The following is a 19,356-nucleotide window of genomic DNA, read 5'->3' as shown; positions in this document are numbered from 1 at the left end:
AAATTTTAGGGAGTTCATTTGATGACAGCAGAAAATAAATGAATAGGTGAAAAAATAAATAATATAGAAGTAATTTGCGGACCACAGCAAAAGTTAAACAGAAGGAAAACTAGGTATGACTGTATATAATAGTATAAGTATAATTGGCTGACCGGAAAATTAAATAAATAGGAAAAAAAATTAATTGCATTAGTGGTAATAACTTGTGGACCAGCAAAGAATAAATGAATAGGCGAAAAAATAAGTAATATATAGAAGCCGCCTGTGGAAGTGTCGAGTAGTTAGGGAGCTAGCCTCTCACTGTGCAGGTCTGGGTTCGAATCCCGGTTCGGGCATGGATGTTTACTAACACTAACAAATTCCCTGGACGGATCATTCTGATCCCTTGGGAATACGTGAGGATCACGTTATTATAATTTAAAAAAAAATTCGGACCAGCAAAAATTAAACAGGAGGAAAACTGGGTAATAGAAATAAAATTGACTGACCGAAAAAAAGTAAATGTAATGGAGAATAAAAACCTTCCGACTGCTATGACAGAAATGTAAATCAATATACAGGGGTTGGACAAAATAATATATATATGAACACCTTTGAAATGAGACAAAATCTTTATTAATAGGCTGTTGGCCCTACTTTTTCATTAATTACAGCTTGTATCTGTCGTGAGATGGACAAATACAAATCATGCACAACTGTCGCAGGGATGCGTAGCCACTCCTCCTGCAAAAAGGCCACTAATTCAGATCGTGTCTTTGGAGGTGGAAACCTACTGCACATTTTGGAATACGAAATACCCGACAAAGGTGTTCAATTATATTAAGATAAGGGTATCGAGCGGGCCACACAAGGTCTTCCAGTTCATCATGGTGTTCATCAAGTCAGTCTCTGACAATTCCAGCAGTGTGAACGGGCGAATTATCTTCTTGGAACACAGGTCGAGAATCAGGGAACAAATATTGCACCATTGGATGAAGATGGTCGGCCAGAATACTGACATAAACCGCTGCATTAACCCGCCCATCCAGGACAACAAGTGGGCCGAGACCACGGCGAGACATCGCACCCCACAACATCACTGATCTCCCTCCATGCTTAACAGTAGGAAGAAGACAATCAACAGCGTAAGCTTGTGCTGGCGTTCTCCAAACGTAAACACGTCCGTTAATCTGGAATAACGTGAACGACGATTCGTCTGACCAGATGACATTCTCCCATTGTTGTTGTGTCCAATTCTTATGTTCGTGACACCATGTTTGTCGTTTCAAAGCATTGCATGGTGTCACCAATGACTTTGGAATAGTCACTCTACCTTGTATGTTTGCTGCATGCAGTTCACAACGGATAGTTTTTGTCGATACACCTTCCTGTAGATGTGTGTTCATCTCAGATGTTATCTGGGATGCTGTTGTCTTGTGCTTTCTGGCCACAATCCGCTTCAAAACCCTTCTGTCTCTATCAGTCATCTTCGACTTTCGGCCACTGTTATGCTTGGTAGATGATGTCTTTCCCTGTTTGCTACAGGCTGTTATTACCATCGACACGGTGCTTCTCCCGACACTAACAAGGGTAGCCGTTTCCATTACTTTGGTCCCGGCAAGACGGGCTCCAACAATCATGCCTCTTTCGAAATCTGTGAGGTCATCCATAACGATGTTTTAACGCCCTATCGCATCCGAACGCTATCACTGCTACGACTAGACTGACGTGTGTACATTATCGCCCACTAAGTGGAACCCTTCCACACTAGAGGGCGGGCGTATACGACATTTTCCCTCGAGTGTTGTTTTTTTTCAAATGTGTCCTTATTATTTTGTCCAACCCCTGTAGGTACGGTATAATATTTAAAATTAAAATTATATGTAGTCTCTACGTGAAGTGGGTGGAATTTTTCACTGACAATCCGCGGCTGAAGAACACTTTTCTAATTCATTATGTCTCGCAAAAAACTCATTTTCCGATTACTAAAATATTTTTATTGAGTACAATATTTTTTGTTTCATACAAACTATTGTCAACGTATGTAAGTTTTATAACTTGTTTTCCACTCAAAAACTCCCAAATGACGAAAGTTTGGTTGATAATGAAATCTCTCCCGTCTACTAGTAGTACCATAATTGCGCTTGAGTGTTTATATATATATATGTGAGCGTGTGTCGTCACAGTAGTTACAGCTATTACTCAAAGATTCCGCTATGGCTAAATGTTAAGGTGGCATTACTGCTCGATGGCAGTTGAAGTTTCGGTGCATCGAGTAGAATCACCTAGAATCCTAGGATGTTCTCTGCATTTAAGGTTATCCTGCGCGCGTGCTGCAGTGGCGAGAAAATTATTAGATACAGACGCAAAATACGGGGGAAACATGATTCACGAGGCAGTAAAATGAAACTACTGTACTTGTGCGTATTGCAGAAGTGGCACCTCTCTCTCTCTCTAATGGCCGTCCAGTTCGGTCCCAAGTATATACGTGCTCTCCACGCGCTGTCAAGAAAATTGTACAACAAATTCCGATTAAAACTGGCTTCGCCTCTAGAAACTTCCATCTCGAAAGGGCTATTTCAGAGACTTTAGTCAAAGGCTTCTTCTCGACTCTGCTGCTGTACTCACTAATTCCACGTACTCGTGGCTAAGGTATTTCCTAATGGTTTTACTCTGCGCCTTTACTCTACTCCGCGACGCCGCCTTCAACATTGACCGTTGGAAAATAATTTTCTACAAACACCATTTTTCTTGTCTTTTAGTATGGTTCGGTCTTTAGGCGAGAAGCAACCACACGTGCCAGTTAAAAGCCTTCGTCCGCAGTTACCTCCTTTTTTTCCCCTTTTTTTCTGCGTGTAACAGAGATTTTGGTGGGAGAGGGGAAGAGAGAGAGATGCTATCTTTTCTTGTAAGTGATCATCCCACCCGCTCTACCTTTCTTCACACATCACGGTGATGGTGCCAGAAGAAAGCTATCAAGAACACACGCACATATATAGAGAGATTCTTGCTCGTCGTCTTTAATGACTGAGTGAGAGCGCGAAACGAGCAGATCAACGACATCCCTTCGATCCTTCGTTCGTCCGAACGAGGCTTTACACTAACTGTTATGTGCTCTTTTTGACATTTTGAAGGAGAAGAGAGAGAGAAAGCCGCCCAAAACTGTTCGGCGCGGATTGCGGTAAATGGGCGGTACTAAAGGAACATGAACTCGAGAAGTTGTTAAAACTCTAAATCTGCCCAAGTAGCAGTTTCATTCTCTCCTTCTTCTTCTTTACTTTTCTTTTTCGCTTCCACAATTCTCTTTAAAGTGATTGTAATGGCTTGTCGGAAAAGAACAAGCTGCACTTAACTTTTAATGGCCGATAAGGTTTTTTTTACCTCACCCCGGGTAAATTGTCAGTATATAACACACTGGCTGATAATATTGTAATGATTGCCGATGCTCCAAATACATCCGAGACGGTGTAAGAAAATGAATCACTGAGATATAACGTTTTATTTTCAATCTACGGATCGAGAAAGTCATCGTTTGCAGTAAAGCTACTGTTATTAAAAAACGTATCCCAGTCATTTGAAATCTCTCCGAATATACGATGACAACGAATTTCAGTTGTGTTAGAAAATTATCCAACAAAATGAGAAATTTCCAGCGGACTGCTATCACTCAATTGAAAACTTATTTTCATCTTCTTCGAACTTAAGCTTTCGAAAGTTGAAACGTGTTACTTAAAAGTTGAATATATATTTTTAATGGCAACGGTGATTTTTTCCACTTATTTCCAGTCTCAATTGTAACAAAACGACATCGGAAAAAAAAAAGTTCTACGCTACGGTTACCCATCTGAAAACAGAAACCATAGAGGAAGTACACACAGTTCATACGATTTCGAACTTTAACTGAAGCTGGTTTTTTGTGGCTTTCAAACTTCCAGGCGCTAATTCGAACCGGTCTTTAATTTGAAAAGTCCCTCTGCAGAGAGTAGATACACCTTCAACACGTATATAACACGAAACTTCAAACATTTGCCACTATCATTTCGAATACTGAAGTCAGATGACAGCACTACAATGCGAAACAGAACACAATTCTGACAACATAGATACATTAGGGCCACACAATACACACGGGCAACACGTTCCGCCATGCACCGTATTGTGGTAAGAAGATTTCGGGTGCTATATTCGTTTTGGGAATTTGTAAATAAAAATCTCTCAAACACAACGTCTCTCCCGCACGAGTGATGATGGGTCATTGGTCAGTGATCCAACGACTGATCTTTTTTGACAACTTCTATTTAACCGCACACGTACCTTGTAAGCATCCCTATGGGGCAATTTCTAATTAATTGATACATGTTGGAGAGTGTGTGTTCTGAGTATGTGTGTGGCCTTAAAGTATGATGTTAGAGTTATGCATGTTTCGCATTCTGCTGGTGATGCTATATGCCTTCCATGTTTCGAAGTGGAAATAGTGTGGTTGCCTGTGGTTCTATCTTGTTGAAGGTCAGCCTGTGTGTTGATATTTGGTGAAGCGTTGAATATTTACTCTTTCACGACGGTGAAATAGCCCGAAATCCTTCCACCATAATAGTTACGATTGTCGAGAAAGCCAGATGTATTTCTTGATGTGATTCAATCACGAATCTATTACATTTCACCCTCTTCAAACATCTAAGCATAGCTTCCAAATTTCACGGGCAAAAACAATCATGGGAAATTTACTACCGAGTTAGTTGTGCTAGAAGTGTATGTTTGTGTTCCTAACAGTTGGAGTGCGTATGTAGTGTTTGGTGTGCGTGAATTTTTTAAGCATGTATGTTAAAATTATGTATAAAATGTAATAATTTAATATTTACACCGTTTTATGTCAGGTCTGTTACTCTCAGTGGTGATACTTTTTAACGCGGAGATCGGCTCTAATTTAGGAACCAGCCCGGATATTATTCAAACACGTACTTTTTCAATTCCAAATTTTATTTAAATACATACTTTCAATGGGGCTCTTGGATGATAAACTAAAAAAAAATATATATTTCATCAAAATTAAGAATAATTAATTTCGTTACGATTATACAGAATTCATGTTTTTAATAGAGAATCCTTGATTACGAGGGAAGATATCTTATGCGTATCTATTTATGTACCAAACCTTGATGAACGCAACGTCTGGATTTTTCTGATACGATTCATGTGCAAAAAATGCATTACTTTCGTGCCTACATATCTGCCAGATATTCAAAGAAAGATTAATTTTGCATTCTCTGTAAGGAAAATTATTTTTTTTTTCGAATGTCTCATTTCTTATACGCCATTCACATAATTTATTTAATATTCACAACCGAGAGATGCTCTAATTGGGGATAATTAATACCACCTCACGAAAACCAAGTTTAAAAATATACAATCGATACAATTCTTAGAATAGAAGTTTAAAAAAAAACCCTCTCGAAAACATTTCTCCCCTTAACTATTACAACATGTTAGTGTTCCATTTATGAAATTTAAATAAAAAGGCTTAATAATAATTTTGACATTCAAATATTCCCGTGGGATATTATTATGTTTATGTTATGTTATTATGTTCCTTTTTTTTTTAAATGTAGGCATCTTCCTGCTAAATGAGAACTTTTCATTCCATCTTTTTTTCCCTCAGATGCCAATTATAATAATTCCTACGCCATACACAACCACCACCACAAGTACGCAACGAGGATCTTCTCGAATTAATAGAGTTTATAAATATACAGCTAATATCGGTTAATGAATTTTATTGAACTCAAAGAATGCTTGGTGAATATTATTTTTTTTCTCCTCTCCCTCTCTCTCTCTCTCTCTCTCTCTCTCATCCTCCTCGTTCTTACCTGCCTAATTACAGAAACAAAAAAAACGCATCTCTTCGGATTTAATTAACTCCAAAATGCTTTTTAAGTTTCCTAATTAATATTTTTTTCCGCTGTTAATTAATATTTTTGATGATTGAAAATGCTTTTGGGATGAAGTTCAGGATTTTAATTGCTTAAATTAGTGATATTTTTTTTCATTTTCATTTCATAATTTTTTTTAAAACATATATATATATATATGCTTATTAATTCTTTTCCTGTTAGCTTTCTTCTTCACCTCTTAGTTAGCCCAACCTTATTAGTTGAAGTTTATTATTTTACTTGCTTCATGTTCTGTAATTAGTGCTTCGCCGAAAGATAGAGACAAGAAAATGAGCGGGTTATGGTAATATATTGGGTGAGGCGGGGGCGGACATGTGATAAAAATTGAAAGAAATTTTTGATTTCTATAAAACCCTAAGATATGCAATGACGTAAGTAAAAAAAAACACATTAATTTGAAAAAAATATATATATACTTATTTATTTTTATTTTATTTTAAATTATGCCATAGCACCTCTGGCAAAATTCAAATGAAAGGCTTCAGATTCATGGTAATTTTAGTAGGGATTTTCTCTCCTTTTTTCTGTAATTAATAAGGGGGGGGGGGGAAGTTTCCTCAACTCTCTGAATAATGTTCATGAAGTGATTTTATAATTAGCGAAGAATTATTTTCTTGCATAATTTGAAAAAAAAATGAGCATATATAATGAGTGTTATCATAATTATTTTACCGTTATCACTTATAATTGTCTTAGTTTTCCAAAAAAGGCGTGCTCTATTTTTCTACATTCTCCAAAATGCGAGAGGCGGAAGATTCTAATTCATTAAAAAATCGGCAATGGAATAATACTAAACGCTGTGTACACGTGTGTAAGTCTCCGTACATTCAGTACTGCCGGGAGTTCTCAAAATGAAAGATATCAGATATCGAGGTTTCCATCTCCCGGATGATTGAAATTTCAATCAAGATTTAGAGATTCTCGGTATGTTTCGGATCAAATACGTACCTAGGAGTACACAAAAATAACCTGAATGTTAGTAAACGAGGTACACAAAAATAGCAACATTGTATACGCGTGCTATAATAGATCGAGCCACTAGGCATTATGATTTCACCCCGAATATTACGTGTATCAAGCATTTGTTGTCTTTACTTCAATATATGAAGCAGATGGCAGCACCAGCAATGGCGCGAACAAGCAGAACTCTGACAACATAAATAGGTTTGGACCGTGCATATACATAAACGCACACAGCACTACCATACATGTACCGATTCATTACAAATTCTGCAGAGGATTGTGCACGAGGAGCTTGTATGGTTAAGTAATAGTAGGGTGACTGCATTTCGTCGAATAGTAGTTGTGTTGTCCTTAGTGCTCCTTAGCCTCAAACTTCTAGTCGCAGCGTCCTGCGATTTTTGAGATTTAGTGAACACAATGAGTGAAGGTTTTGTTTTTTATTAGGTTTATTTCCAAAAGGGAAACATTTGGGCACGTGCATTGATGATGGGGAAAGGATACTTAAGGATGCTAAATGTGAACGAAATTCAATGCAACTTCTTGATATAAATATTCTAGTTACTTCTGGGTTGGATAGTGTGTGCCGATGTTCAGAAGGATTAGAAATTTGGTATCATTCGTAGGACAAATCTTCAAACTTTTTCCCTGAAAATCCCGTAAATTAAATCAATATTAGTTGACCCCCGGTGGGCGCTAAAATAAAACACTTATTATGACGCCAAGAAGCATTGATTTACAGCTCTTCAGAAGGCACTTCCTGGTTCACGGTCAACCCAGGGTACAGAGGTATCGCACAAATCTCGGACACCCTTTTCTGTCAGTGACAGATAAAGCTTTACATTTTCCTCTTTCTCTCTCTCTTAGAGCTACACTCTCAGGGACTGTCGCAAACATGACAGCAGCAACGACAGGCCACGGCTTATACTGAAAGCTCTCAAACAAAGTAAAATAAAAGCAAGATGAGAGAGAAAAGAAGGAGAGAAAAAACTGGGGAAATATATATATATATATAGAGAGAGAGAGAGAGAGTGAGAAGAGAGAAAGGGTCGACCAGTTTCCTGGGCGCGAACCTCTTAATTGAGCGAGTCCTTTACTCGATAGGCTTAGGCGACCAGCGTAAATCTTTGATGGCACCTTCCATTAAAAGCACTTGCAACCCACCACCTTCCAAGCAGCATGGCAACTTCCTCTCGCCTCTCTTAACTAGATAAGCAGTATTTGCTCGAGTGGCCTCCAGAAACTCTTTCTTTCGTTCTTTTTTCTCTTGTGCCGTATTTTTTTTTTCTCTTGCTGTTTCTTAGAACTGAAGAAAATATAAGCGAGAGACGAGAGAAAGAAAGAGTGAGAGCGAGCCTCAGGGCGCTAGAGGACGGGGTGACAAGATTCTTGCTTTAAATCCCACTCTGGAGGACACGACTGACTACTTAGGATGGACATGCTTTCAGACTTATTGGGGGCAAACATAAGAGGACCTCACCGCACATTCACACCTTTTTTCTCTTCACTCTCACGCACGCTCTCAGAGCACACATTTTCGATTTACGTCTTTTTACTAGTACTCTCTCTCTCTCGCTCTCCCTCTCTTATGCTTCATCTCCTTTATATATATATATATATATTTATATTATTATTTATTTGTCACTCTCCGCCGTCGATTTCACTGTTTTGCGATTCAAAGTCCAAAATCTGAAAATGTAGAAAACCGGGCTGGAAAAAAAGTCTGTTTGGTCCTGCGAGACTCCAAATGGATATCTTTTGTGAAAATAACCACATGCTGAACGTTTGTTGCGCGGTTTCTCGTTGTAATGTTGAAACCAGAATTCCATTAGACTCAATAACATTTTCTGCAATGACATTGACAATCCAGTTTATGTCTACAAGAAAAAATTAAGATTTTCAGTAAAACTTATCTCTCGAAGAGAGAGATTTCCTCGACATTTGGGCCGAGATAAACTTCGAGAGAAAATTTTTTTATCTCCACCGGGAATCAAGCCTTTGCATACTTTTGCATACCTGGAAAGCGCGCGCTACCTATGCATCAAAGTTACATACCTCTCTATGATGAGTAAGTAAGCATAAGTAATAAGTAAGCAATAGCGTCATACGCTGAGTGGAGGACGTTGCAGCCTTTCTTCAACTACAGCGAATACGACCCAGGTTAGGGTGCCCCCCGTCCAAACAATTTATGAGTATATTATGTAATGCATCTCACCCTTCATGACATACGCCCTTCAATCACGTAATACGGGACGTCTCACATGGCTCCCATCCCGATGTTTTAATCGTTTTTGCGCCGCTGTGTAGTTCGTGATAATATTTTCGTTATACATTCTTATGTGCGTGTATGTGATGCGAACCTAACGTGAAGTTTGCTTCGTAAGAATGCTTGTTATACGTTCAAGTAGTGCTGCCATCCAACTTCCGGATTCCGAAGCTGACAACTCGGCAGATTAACTTTTGCTCGTTGCGTCTTACGTGAATTTTTAAACCTTGTAGACCATGGGGTTCCAACTGGTGTTCCGTGACAACTTTGTTGGGGTTCCACATGATCAAACGCCACTGAACCGTTAAAAACCCCAGAACCCGGAGTGATTTCAAAGAAGAAACTTTCTTGACACTCACATTCGCAACACTGTTCTTTATTTTGAATTCTAACGCGATTGTGTCGCACAAAAAACATTCACACCTCTCGGACCACTAACCTATAGAGTGTGAGTGACCAAAACAACGTGCAAAGATGTGAGTGACCGAAGAGACGACCTGGTGAGCGAGGGGATGAAAACATAGAGGGTTTGAAAGCATGTGAACGACCAGAAGAGCGATTTGAACTTAAAGGCATATGTACGGTGTGTAGGGGGGGGGGGGCAAAGCAATTATAGTCCGTGGTGGCTAATTTGGAGAAATAAGTAGTCAGAAAAACTAGATTAGAAATAGTTGAATGTTGGTGGAACTTGTTTATCTCACAGGCGGCTATAAATATAAATTATGAATACACCTCCGAGGGGGAGGGGGGGGGCAAAGCCCTCATCGGAGGACATTTAAATTATGTGGCCATTGTCAATTGCTCGAATTTCAACTTGGAAAAATAAGGCTTTTGCCCAGCATTTATCATAGCAACTGGCCCCATTATCGGGGAGTGAATACCTATAACAGACCTATATGCACCCGAGCAGGTCTTCCGGGCCGTGCTTGGCGGGACCATGCGTTAAGACTGGGTAGTACATTAAAGAATCAGGCAGTGCCTTCCCTGCTGAATCGAGAAACAAACAATATGGATGAAACAACGCTGAATGCCTGAAAATAACACACAAGTTGAAAATCACCATAATACAAATTTATGCATATAAATTCGATATACAGATATCGAAATTCTTAGAGCAGAGAAACATGCCTGTGCAGGTGAAGAAAAGACAACGTGTCTCTGGGAAAAAAAGTTAGAGGGCACATTTTATATGAAAGAATAAAAATTATCCTCTCCCGCGAGCATCTCGGTGCTCATCATGCCCCCCATTCTGGAGCCAGCCCCTACTTGTTTAAGACTGAAATATTTAAGGGGCCACTCTTATAGTGAATTTGAAGTGCAAAAAAAAAAAAATTTGTCCCGGGCCCTCATCCTACAGCCAATCCTACCCCTTTGGGGGGGGGGGTCATGGTGCTCATTTAAACCATTGAGGATAGATGCTTCATTTCGTACTCAGGAAATATTCACAGACAATTCAAATGAACAAATACCCTATGGTTCAATGATTAGCATCATGATTATTTCAGATAAAGCAATTTGTCAGAGTTTTTGTACGGGTGCCATGGTGATGGAATTAAAGCTCTTAATTCGTGAATATCCCTCCCAATAGGCTGAAAGGGCTCCAACCTCGTGAGTACCAACCATGAGTTCAACAGGTCACGGCACGGAGAGTCATGGTTCCCCTAGGCTGAGAACTTTGATGGGCCTCCAGGTCAGACTCTTCACGGGGCCCCTCTGATATGAATTTGTAGTGAAACAAAAAAAAGAATCACATCTGATGAAAATCCTATCGGACCCCTGCCAGACCCACTCCCTTTGCGGGAGCCATGCACTAACCCAAAGCCGTAACTAGAGGGAGCGGAGGAGGTAACTGCCCCTGGCAGCAAACTTTAGGGCATGACAGTTTTAGGTGGGAACAAAGAACGCCATTATGGAATTATCGAATTTTAAAGTTGTAGGGTCGGCAAAATAATGTTTGTCCCAGGCGGCTGAATCATTTTTGCCCCGGGTGGCAAAACTCCTAGTTACGATCCTGCTCTAACCTCAGTTGAGTAGGAGTTTCCACGATCTGACAATGATTTGGGACAATAAATACGTAAATTAAGAGATGATGCCTAGGCCTTCTTTCATTTTTCTCTGAGGCTATAATGTTGTTGGGACGGCAGTGGGGACACACTTTACTTTGGATTAAGAATTCAAAAATTTGTTAAAGTTCTGTAGAACAGCCCCATGATCATCAAGGTTTCTGCGGAACACCGTTATAACCATCAAGGGTTCCGCGAGAAACTTCACGTTGGAAACCCCTGCTGTAGGAATAACGGACTACAAAAATTCGACACACTTATCTCACGATTTAGCATTGATATTTCTAACAATGAATGTGAGTGGTAGAACTATCTCTAAAGCATTGGCTTATTGAATACCCTACAGTTATAATCACATATTATTAATATTATTATTATTTATTTATTTTTTGTAGAATTGATAATCATATTACTGATGAATAAAATTCGGTAGCCCACTTGTATTAATTGGAAGAAGTTCGTCAAAAAATAAATGTATAAAAGTAATTCCAGCAGCAGTAGTGATACAAGCGCTATCTTTCTAAGTGCATAAACCGAACTAATACAGAATAAATGAGCTCTCATCAAATTAATGGAAAGAAAAAAAAAACTCTGAAGAAAAACAGTTTTTATCAGCAGGAAGTTTTTCTCCCTTTTCAAGTAATTTTTTCTGTAGGTGAAGCACTGAAATTGGCAACATACGATAGAAAAAAAAAGCTACTTCCAGGCAATCAAAAAAAAAAGTTTTGATGCATGACAGAATGCTAATTGGCTGCGATTAATCAATTAATTAATTAGCAAGCAGAGAACTAAATTAAAGGCATCTCCATTAACCATGCAAATTAAAAATATTTACCCTTTTCTTTCCAATAAACAATTTTTTTTCTCTCTCTCTCTTTCCATCCCAATCATTTCCCAAAGAAGATGATAACGCAAAAGGGTTTTTTTTTTCAACTCCATCTTTCGATAAAAAAAATAAACTTCCAAATAAAAAAAAATCCAAATACACCTAAAACACACAAAAACGCATCAGAGAAGGGAATTAAAAAAATTGAAAAAAAAAAAAAAAAGATTGCTCCAGTCGAATTTTACTAAGAAAACATTTGGTGAACGAAAATTATCTAAATTAAAATCCATCACCCAGGGGAAATTAAGGTCTAGACGAAGCAATAAATTATTATTTTTTTTAAAAAGTGGGAATTTTTGGCATATAAAAAAAAAAAAGATAACCATAATCGATAAGTTTTGTGCGTGATGCTCACTAAATTTCTGGTAATATCACCTAGAGAGAGAGGTTTTTCCTTCTCTTTTTACCTGTAGGAAAAGGCATTTGTTTGATGCGGATTTCTTTGGAATTAGCAAACGAGGTTAATTATGAACAAAACTCGCACTTCGTTTTAATCACCTTTTTTTTTCTTGTTACCTTCTGTTTCCCCCCTTTTCTACATAAACATCCAAACACTCATTAACGGGGAGAGGCTACACCCTTAATTTTTGGATCTCCCTCTTTATTTTTCGAATTTTTTCTTGCTCATTATGAGAATATTTTTACTTGTATTTTTTTCTCCCCTCATACGCCGATATCAAATTTTCAATTTAGGGCTTCATAGATGAGTTAGTTATCTGACGAAGATTTGTTAGAATAGCCCCGAAAATCATTCATGAAAAAAAAAAATTATATTGAGAAGAATGGGGGCGCATCGCATAAAACCTTGTGAGAGGGTAAAAAGGTGGTTATTTTATTCTATTTTATTCATTTATTTCTTCTTTTTTTTTTTTTTGCCTCTCTTCCGATGGAGTAACTCGGTGGTTGCCTGTACATATAAGTAAGAGAAAAAAACTCATCTCTCCTCTCCCTTCGTTTTCTGTCTCCTTCTCTCGCAGAACCTACTGCCATAATTACTATTTAGCTAGGGCTAAACGTTTCTTAATAATAAGCTTCGTGAACAATGATGACGCTTATCTGTTGATGCTTGGCTAAGCAACGCGTTAAAATCGCACACAAAAGACTTTTCTCTCGGAAGGAAAAAAAATAATGTATATATACGTAAGTAATGCATCTAGTGCCCGATTTTTGCGAAGACCGCGTCTCGTAATCTGCTTAATGTTGGAAACGGGGGATCGTGTAAGAAGTGAAGAAGTATTTATGGAAGATATATGTTTAATTTGTTATGGAAATTGGAAATACGCAAGTTGTTCTTGAGAATGTCTTTCTGATGCTAATTTCTCATAATCGTCTCGATTGATGCCCAATTATGGGAATCGCCTGTTGCGTTTGAATATCTAATTTTCAACCTTGAATATCGTTACAGTTTTTGTTCATCAACCATTCACAAATAATCTTCAATAAAATATCATTCAAATTACAGTAAGACCTCTTTTTTATGGTTAAATAATAATTTCCCGGGTCCATTGAAAGTATGGTTTAAACCCTTACTTAACACTCATCCATCCCTCTTTTAAGGGCGAGTTTTTTTTTTCTTTCGCCCCGCCGGTGACAACAAAAGAGGTGTTGCTCTGTATTAGGAATATTGCCAATTACAGTGATACCTCGGTTAACGAAGATGATTCGTTCCGAATCCCATTCTTATTCGAAATCACGTTCGTAAGCCGAAACGTGATTTCTGATAGGTTTCTATAGAAAATCTTTTGATTCGTTCCAGGTTCTACCCAAAATTAAAAGATAAGTTGTTTTTTTTTACATCGAGGAACGCTGTAAAAGATACAACAATGGCTGAAGCCGCAAATGAACAGCTTAGAAATTTGATAAATGAGAATCTACAGCAATATGAGAGCTATTGAAGATCTTTTTATTTTACACTAATTTACACACACATAACCAACACCAGTTTAGTCTACTGAAGTTGGTGTTGACATAACCTACTCACGAGTTCGCAGGTGTCCCCATCCATTTGCGGATTTTTTTTCTGCTCATTTCTGTGTCTAGTATATGCAGATAATTCAATGCAAGTAACACCCCTATCCCACCTCTGAGGGTATCCAGGTAACATATTGTAAACCGGACGCGGTCATCCCATTCAGTACAGATCTGATCGGGAGATATATATGCGGATAAAGAAGATAAGCTCCTAGAATGTGCAGACTGTTCAGTTTGATGCTCAGTCTTGCACTGAAAAGAAGTGCACTCTGAAAACATGGGTTCTTTCTTTTCAATGTATTACCTGTCACCTGAATCTTTTATTTCACATGAAATGATTCAAACAATTTCATAAAAAGGAAAATTCCAAGGTGGACGCGAGTTAAAATCAGGCTCGAGGGAGCTATTCTGATGTGTGTGCGACGATTGACGGGAAAATTCAACTCACGACACGGCTGTTTTATATTAGCACGCCATTAATTTTTTATGGGGAGTATATTTATATTTTATCATAACTACTGGTTTTTTATTGCTCTTATTGAGTTGCTGTATTTTCTATATAGTTTAGATATATATTGTGGACATCAATATTTTTTACGGGCATCTTTTTCAGCCACCTCTTTGATCATTTTGTCTGTTGTGGTCTTTGTGTTTGTATTTGTATCCATATCAGCGAAAATTCTCGTTAGCTGAGGCACGAAAAACAGCTTCGTTAGCCGAAAAATTCATTCGATAAGGGGGTTCGTTAGTTGAGATGTATGACCAGGTGTATGACTGCTAACGAAAAAAAAAATTTCAAGAAATTTATTTTTTATTCATGATAATCGTACGTGACAGATAATACGACGAATGTGTAACCACGATTTCGTGTGATTAAATTGTCCCCCCCCCCCCCATACGACCGAGCAACACTTCCGATATACTCATACTCTAAAACTAAATGGGATGTAATATATTTGTTACATACACAATGTGTAAAATATATAAAAACAAATAAATAAAAGTTATGGGCTTCTATTCCAGTTAGGCTCGTCACATGGGCATCGTGATGAATCCTCATGGCGAAGATGCAGGTTCAAACCTTATTGGCGGCATAGTGGTGATCAGTGGACCTTGGTTTTCTGCGGTTTTTCAACTTCTTAAGGCTCAATTACATTGGGCGAGTTTACTAGCTACTCGCTTGCGGTTTTACTCACTGCTGCTAAACTCGCTCTGTGTAATAACGTTTAGCAAGTAAAAACGCCGCTCTCTCTGCTAGTGCGAGAAAAGCTGAAGGGTAGGCTACTTTTCTCGCTACTCGCGAGCGTTTTTGCTATCTCTCGGGTGCAATATGTGGGAGTGGCTACTTTTTTCTCTCTCGCTTTGGCTTGCAACAAAAGAGAAAGACGACAATACGCAAAAAGGAAGGGAAAGAAGAAAAGAGTTGCTCGCTCATCTAGTGAGAGATTTTACTAGTCCTGTATAATTGAAATTCGCTGCGCTAGTTGAAACCGGTTCGCTCGCCAGCTACTGTACTCGCCGGAAAATAGCTAGTGAACTCGCCCAATGTAATTGAGCCTTTAGCACGAATAGGAGCTCGGAAAAGTCTCTCCGCAGTGAAAAGGCAGGCCTTCAGCACACGTAACGTGAAAGCATTTTTCATTTTCACGTCAAAATATGTAATTCAGATGGTTATATTATCTTGAATTCAATGGAATCTATTGCGTGTTCTCTAAAGATACCGTATACACTCGTATATAAGTTGCGTTCGTTTATAAGTCGACCCCCCCCCCCACCCGAACTTTATGACCATCAAAACTATAGAAAATTAGAAATCGTAAAACATTAGGCACATTTTGGAGGGAGAAATGCATTTTCCTAAGTTATAAATGCTTTTCTTCATGCAATGAAAAATTATAAAAACTTCCCAAATATTTTTCCTTCTCCCAATTTCTCGCTCTATGCTGCATTAAAACTTTTTCTATCATATCAATGGCTATAGCATGCGCAAAAAAGGCATGGTTGAGCAAAATTTTCAGTCCGCTGGCCGAACATGAGATGGCTACCGTTCGCGGGCACTACCTCCTATATATAGTATATAAGAGGTAATGTCGCGGGTCAGCAAACTATTGTAATTATCGTGCTGTGTGAATTGATATTTTTCTTTGGAAATCCCTTTGACGTGAGACCGTCTTAACGCAGGCGCTCACCTGATTACTGCCCGTCGGCTTTTTGCGCATGAGGGGCCTTATATGACTGCATAGCAATTAACATGAATTCATAAATTACGTCCAATTTGTATGGGTCTTTGTAATGCGAGGCCAGAGGGTTCCCATGATGTTGAAACATAGCTTCGCTTTCGTGGGCCAGAATTAATGCACTTCGCTATAGCGGTGGGGAGGGAGGTCATAAAGTCGGTTTAAATTGTTCTCGTCAAAATCTGACCCGCGCATAAGACGACCCTGCCGATTTGAGAAAGAGATTTTCTAAAAAAATCTCCACTTATAACCGAGTAAATACAGTAAATATTTTATCAACGTTATACTTTTTTTTTTAAAAATTCGTCAAACTTTTACCAAAATTTATTGCGGCAGAATATTGAAAAATTAAATAAGAAATAATCATCACAAAAGAGAAATAATTCTGAATTTTAGTTCAACTCCTAACGATCATTCTGTGAAAATGATTCGGAAAAAGGAGAACCAGAAGTAAATCAGCAAAATTTGTACTTCATCCCCCCATATCAATTTCTTTTTAGTTACTTTTTTTTTTCCTCATCCATTCCCCTTAATTTTTCCGACATCGTTTCGTATCCGAGATTCAATGACAGAGAGGGAGAAAAAAACCCGAGGAAATAAATTAGAAATATAAGGGAGAGAAAAAAGTGTCGTATCTCATAGATAGAGCTGCTGACAAAACACAATTAGTCATTCAAAGTCAAAAAAATGGACCGTGGCCGAGAAAAATCATTAATGTTTCTCTTACATTTCATACGCTTCTTTTATTTCTCCCCCCCCCCTTTTTTTTTATTATGTACGTGTGATAAAAAACTCGAATAAAAAAATACGAAAGAAAAAAATTAAAATGATAGAAAGTGCCGAAAATAGATTTACGCTTCCAAAAAAAAGTAATAAAAAAATATTGTGTGACAGAGAGAATTGCCCGCAAGTCGATATCCACAACCAAACAAATAAGAAATATTGAATTAAAAAAATATATAATAATAACGAATGAATGAATAGCGTGAGGAAAGTAAGGGAAGCAAAAAATAAAATAAAAAATCGGAAAATTCCAACTGGTGCTTCAGGAACTAGATTAGCGCTTATTGCATTCAAAATTTCCAACGACCAATAAATGAGCGGCATCACAAAGGTGAATAAAAAATAATACATAAAATTTATAATATGATGAAAAAAAAAAAATTGAAACTTTCCTCGTTGTGGAGAAGCTAATTCAATTAAAAAGGAGGGTTTTTTTTTTCTTCCTCCCCCTTTTCTATTCCCATTTCCATTACTCTATTTTCTCTGATGCGTTGAAAATTCGATTTTTATCACGAGAGTAGCGTGAAAAAAAGATATATATACATATATATTATATGTGTATGCACACAACATTTGATGAAGATTAGAAATGGCAAATTCAGATTCATTATGTACTTTCGGGTTCCCCACAGCCCTCTCTTGACTTTTTTTTCTTCTCATTTATTCATTTTATAAAAAAAAAATTATTGTTATTATTATTTTCGTTAAAATTCTAAAAGTTGTTCTTACCTCGTTTACTTTCATCAATATATTTTTTAGAATTTTACGATGACAACAAATTTGGATTCATATTTTTCCTATCATCGTATCGTGTTCGCGTTGTTTTTCCATGTTTTTATAGCTTCTCGATTATTTCGAAAGAGGTGTGTTATAAGTGTTCTTCAGAAGATTCTATATTGGAAGGATAATGTATGTTTCGGTATACAGTAACTATATCATGACTTATTCTACTCCGAGTTGACCGATTTAGCGGTCAAGAGATTTTGTGTGAAAAAGTACACATTTCTGAAATTCAAGCGTATTTACAGAAGCCTTGCTCAGGTAATAGAGATTATTGAGGGATAATCAAATAAAGAAGTGGTTTGTTCGACTAGAATACCATATTTAATGAAACTACTATGGGGTTTTTCAAGGCTATATTTTATATATGAGGTGATTACTTAATTCCCCATGGTGACGAACCGTTGACCCTAGGGCAGTGGTTCTTATCCAGGGAGGGGGCGTGCTGCATTTTTGGAGGTGCAAGACGGGGGAAAATACTTGACTTATTATTCAGCAAATTTCAAATGAAGATGAAAAAGTTTAATTTTTCAATTCTCAAAAAATATGAATCACATGGATCTTTTGGCACCTCATCTTTTAACTTTCGCTTCCAGAAATGAGTGGCATAAAATTCTCATTGCGAAAGTTTCTTTCTCGATTAGCAATCGTACTTGTTTTCCATTTCGATTGAGAAAAAATGCAATTACTACCCAGAATATTTTGCGGTTTCTTCGCATTTGTACTGCGTGTTATTAGCATGGTGAGCTTAGATTTGATACTGCCGTGAGCATGACTCAAGAAAAACGTCAAAAATTTGATCAATCAAACGCCAAAGAAATATTTATACGTTGTTGTTCCGGTTGGAATCAATAAATGAAGAATCCGTGAATCTTATTTTGTAAATTTTGAAAAATAATAATTTTTTTTTTCAGTATCGTTTTGAATTAACTTTAAAAAAAAAGCCGATTGAATGAACATCAACCATGTCTGAGAGGGAATTAAATAACTAAATGAACTTATAAAATTTAATGGATAATTGATGTAATTACAAGACTCTAAATTTCCTAAAAGATAGGAACTCATTACCTATGAGGGTGCGGGAAGATGGGTCATATTGCACTGGGAGTGCGGGATGTAAAAAAAGTTAAGAACCACTTATGCTAGAGGCATATTTTCAATTATAAAACGTATCCAAATAACGTGTAGTACTCAGATATGTCATTCATGTTTCAAGAGGTTGTATAGTTATTAAAATAAAAAAGTTTACTTTTTACACGGACATCCTGTACTCACAAATCCAATCAGAAAGTTGTTGCCTTGTCTTCACTGAGGCAAAAAATAAACATTTCCACGTTTCTAAGAGCAATATTCACTGAGATATTTGAATTCAAACTCGGAGGAAAGTTGGGAAATAATAGCAAAAACTATCAGACAAGGCTTCTTTCCTTTATTTATGCTGTTCTTTCCCAACCTTCCTCTGATTTTAGAATTATAATATCTC

The 19,356-nt window shown here is 37.5% G+C and overlaps 1 protein-coding gene across 1 annotated transcript in view; it reads right to left on the bottom strand.

The window, feature by feature from the left end:
* LOC149086414 (LIM domain only protein 3-like) overlaps nt 1-19,356 on the bottom strand; it is a 219,682-nt gene that overhangs the window by 156,997 nt on the left and 43,329 nt on the right. The window lies entirely within an intron of this gene.

The sequence above is a fragment of the Pholcus phalangioides genome, unplaced genomic scaffold (genome assembly GCF_987345545.1).
Source record: "Pholcus phalangioides strain wild (caught in Gottingen) unplaced genomic scaffold, Ppha-v1.0 ptg000004l_1, whole genome shotgun sequence".
Classification (NCBI taxonomy): Eukaryota; Metazoa; Arthropoda; class Arachnida; order Araneae; family Pholcidae; genus Pholcus; species Pholcus phalangioides.
Note: the sequence above shows the minus strand (reverse complement) of the source record. Positions and strands in the feature narration are given on the sequence as shown.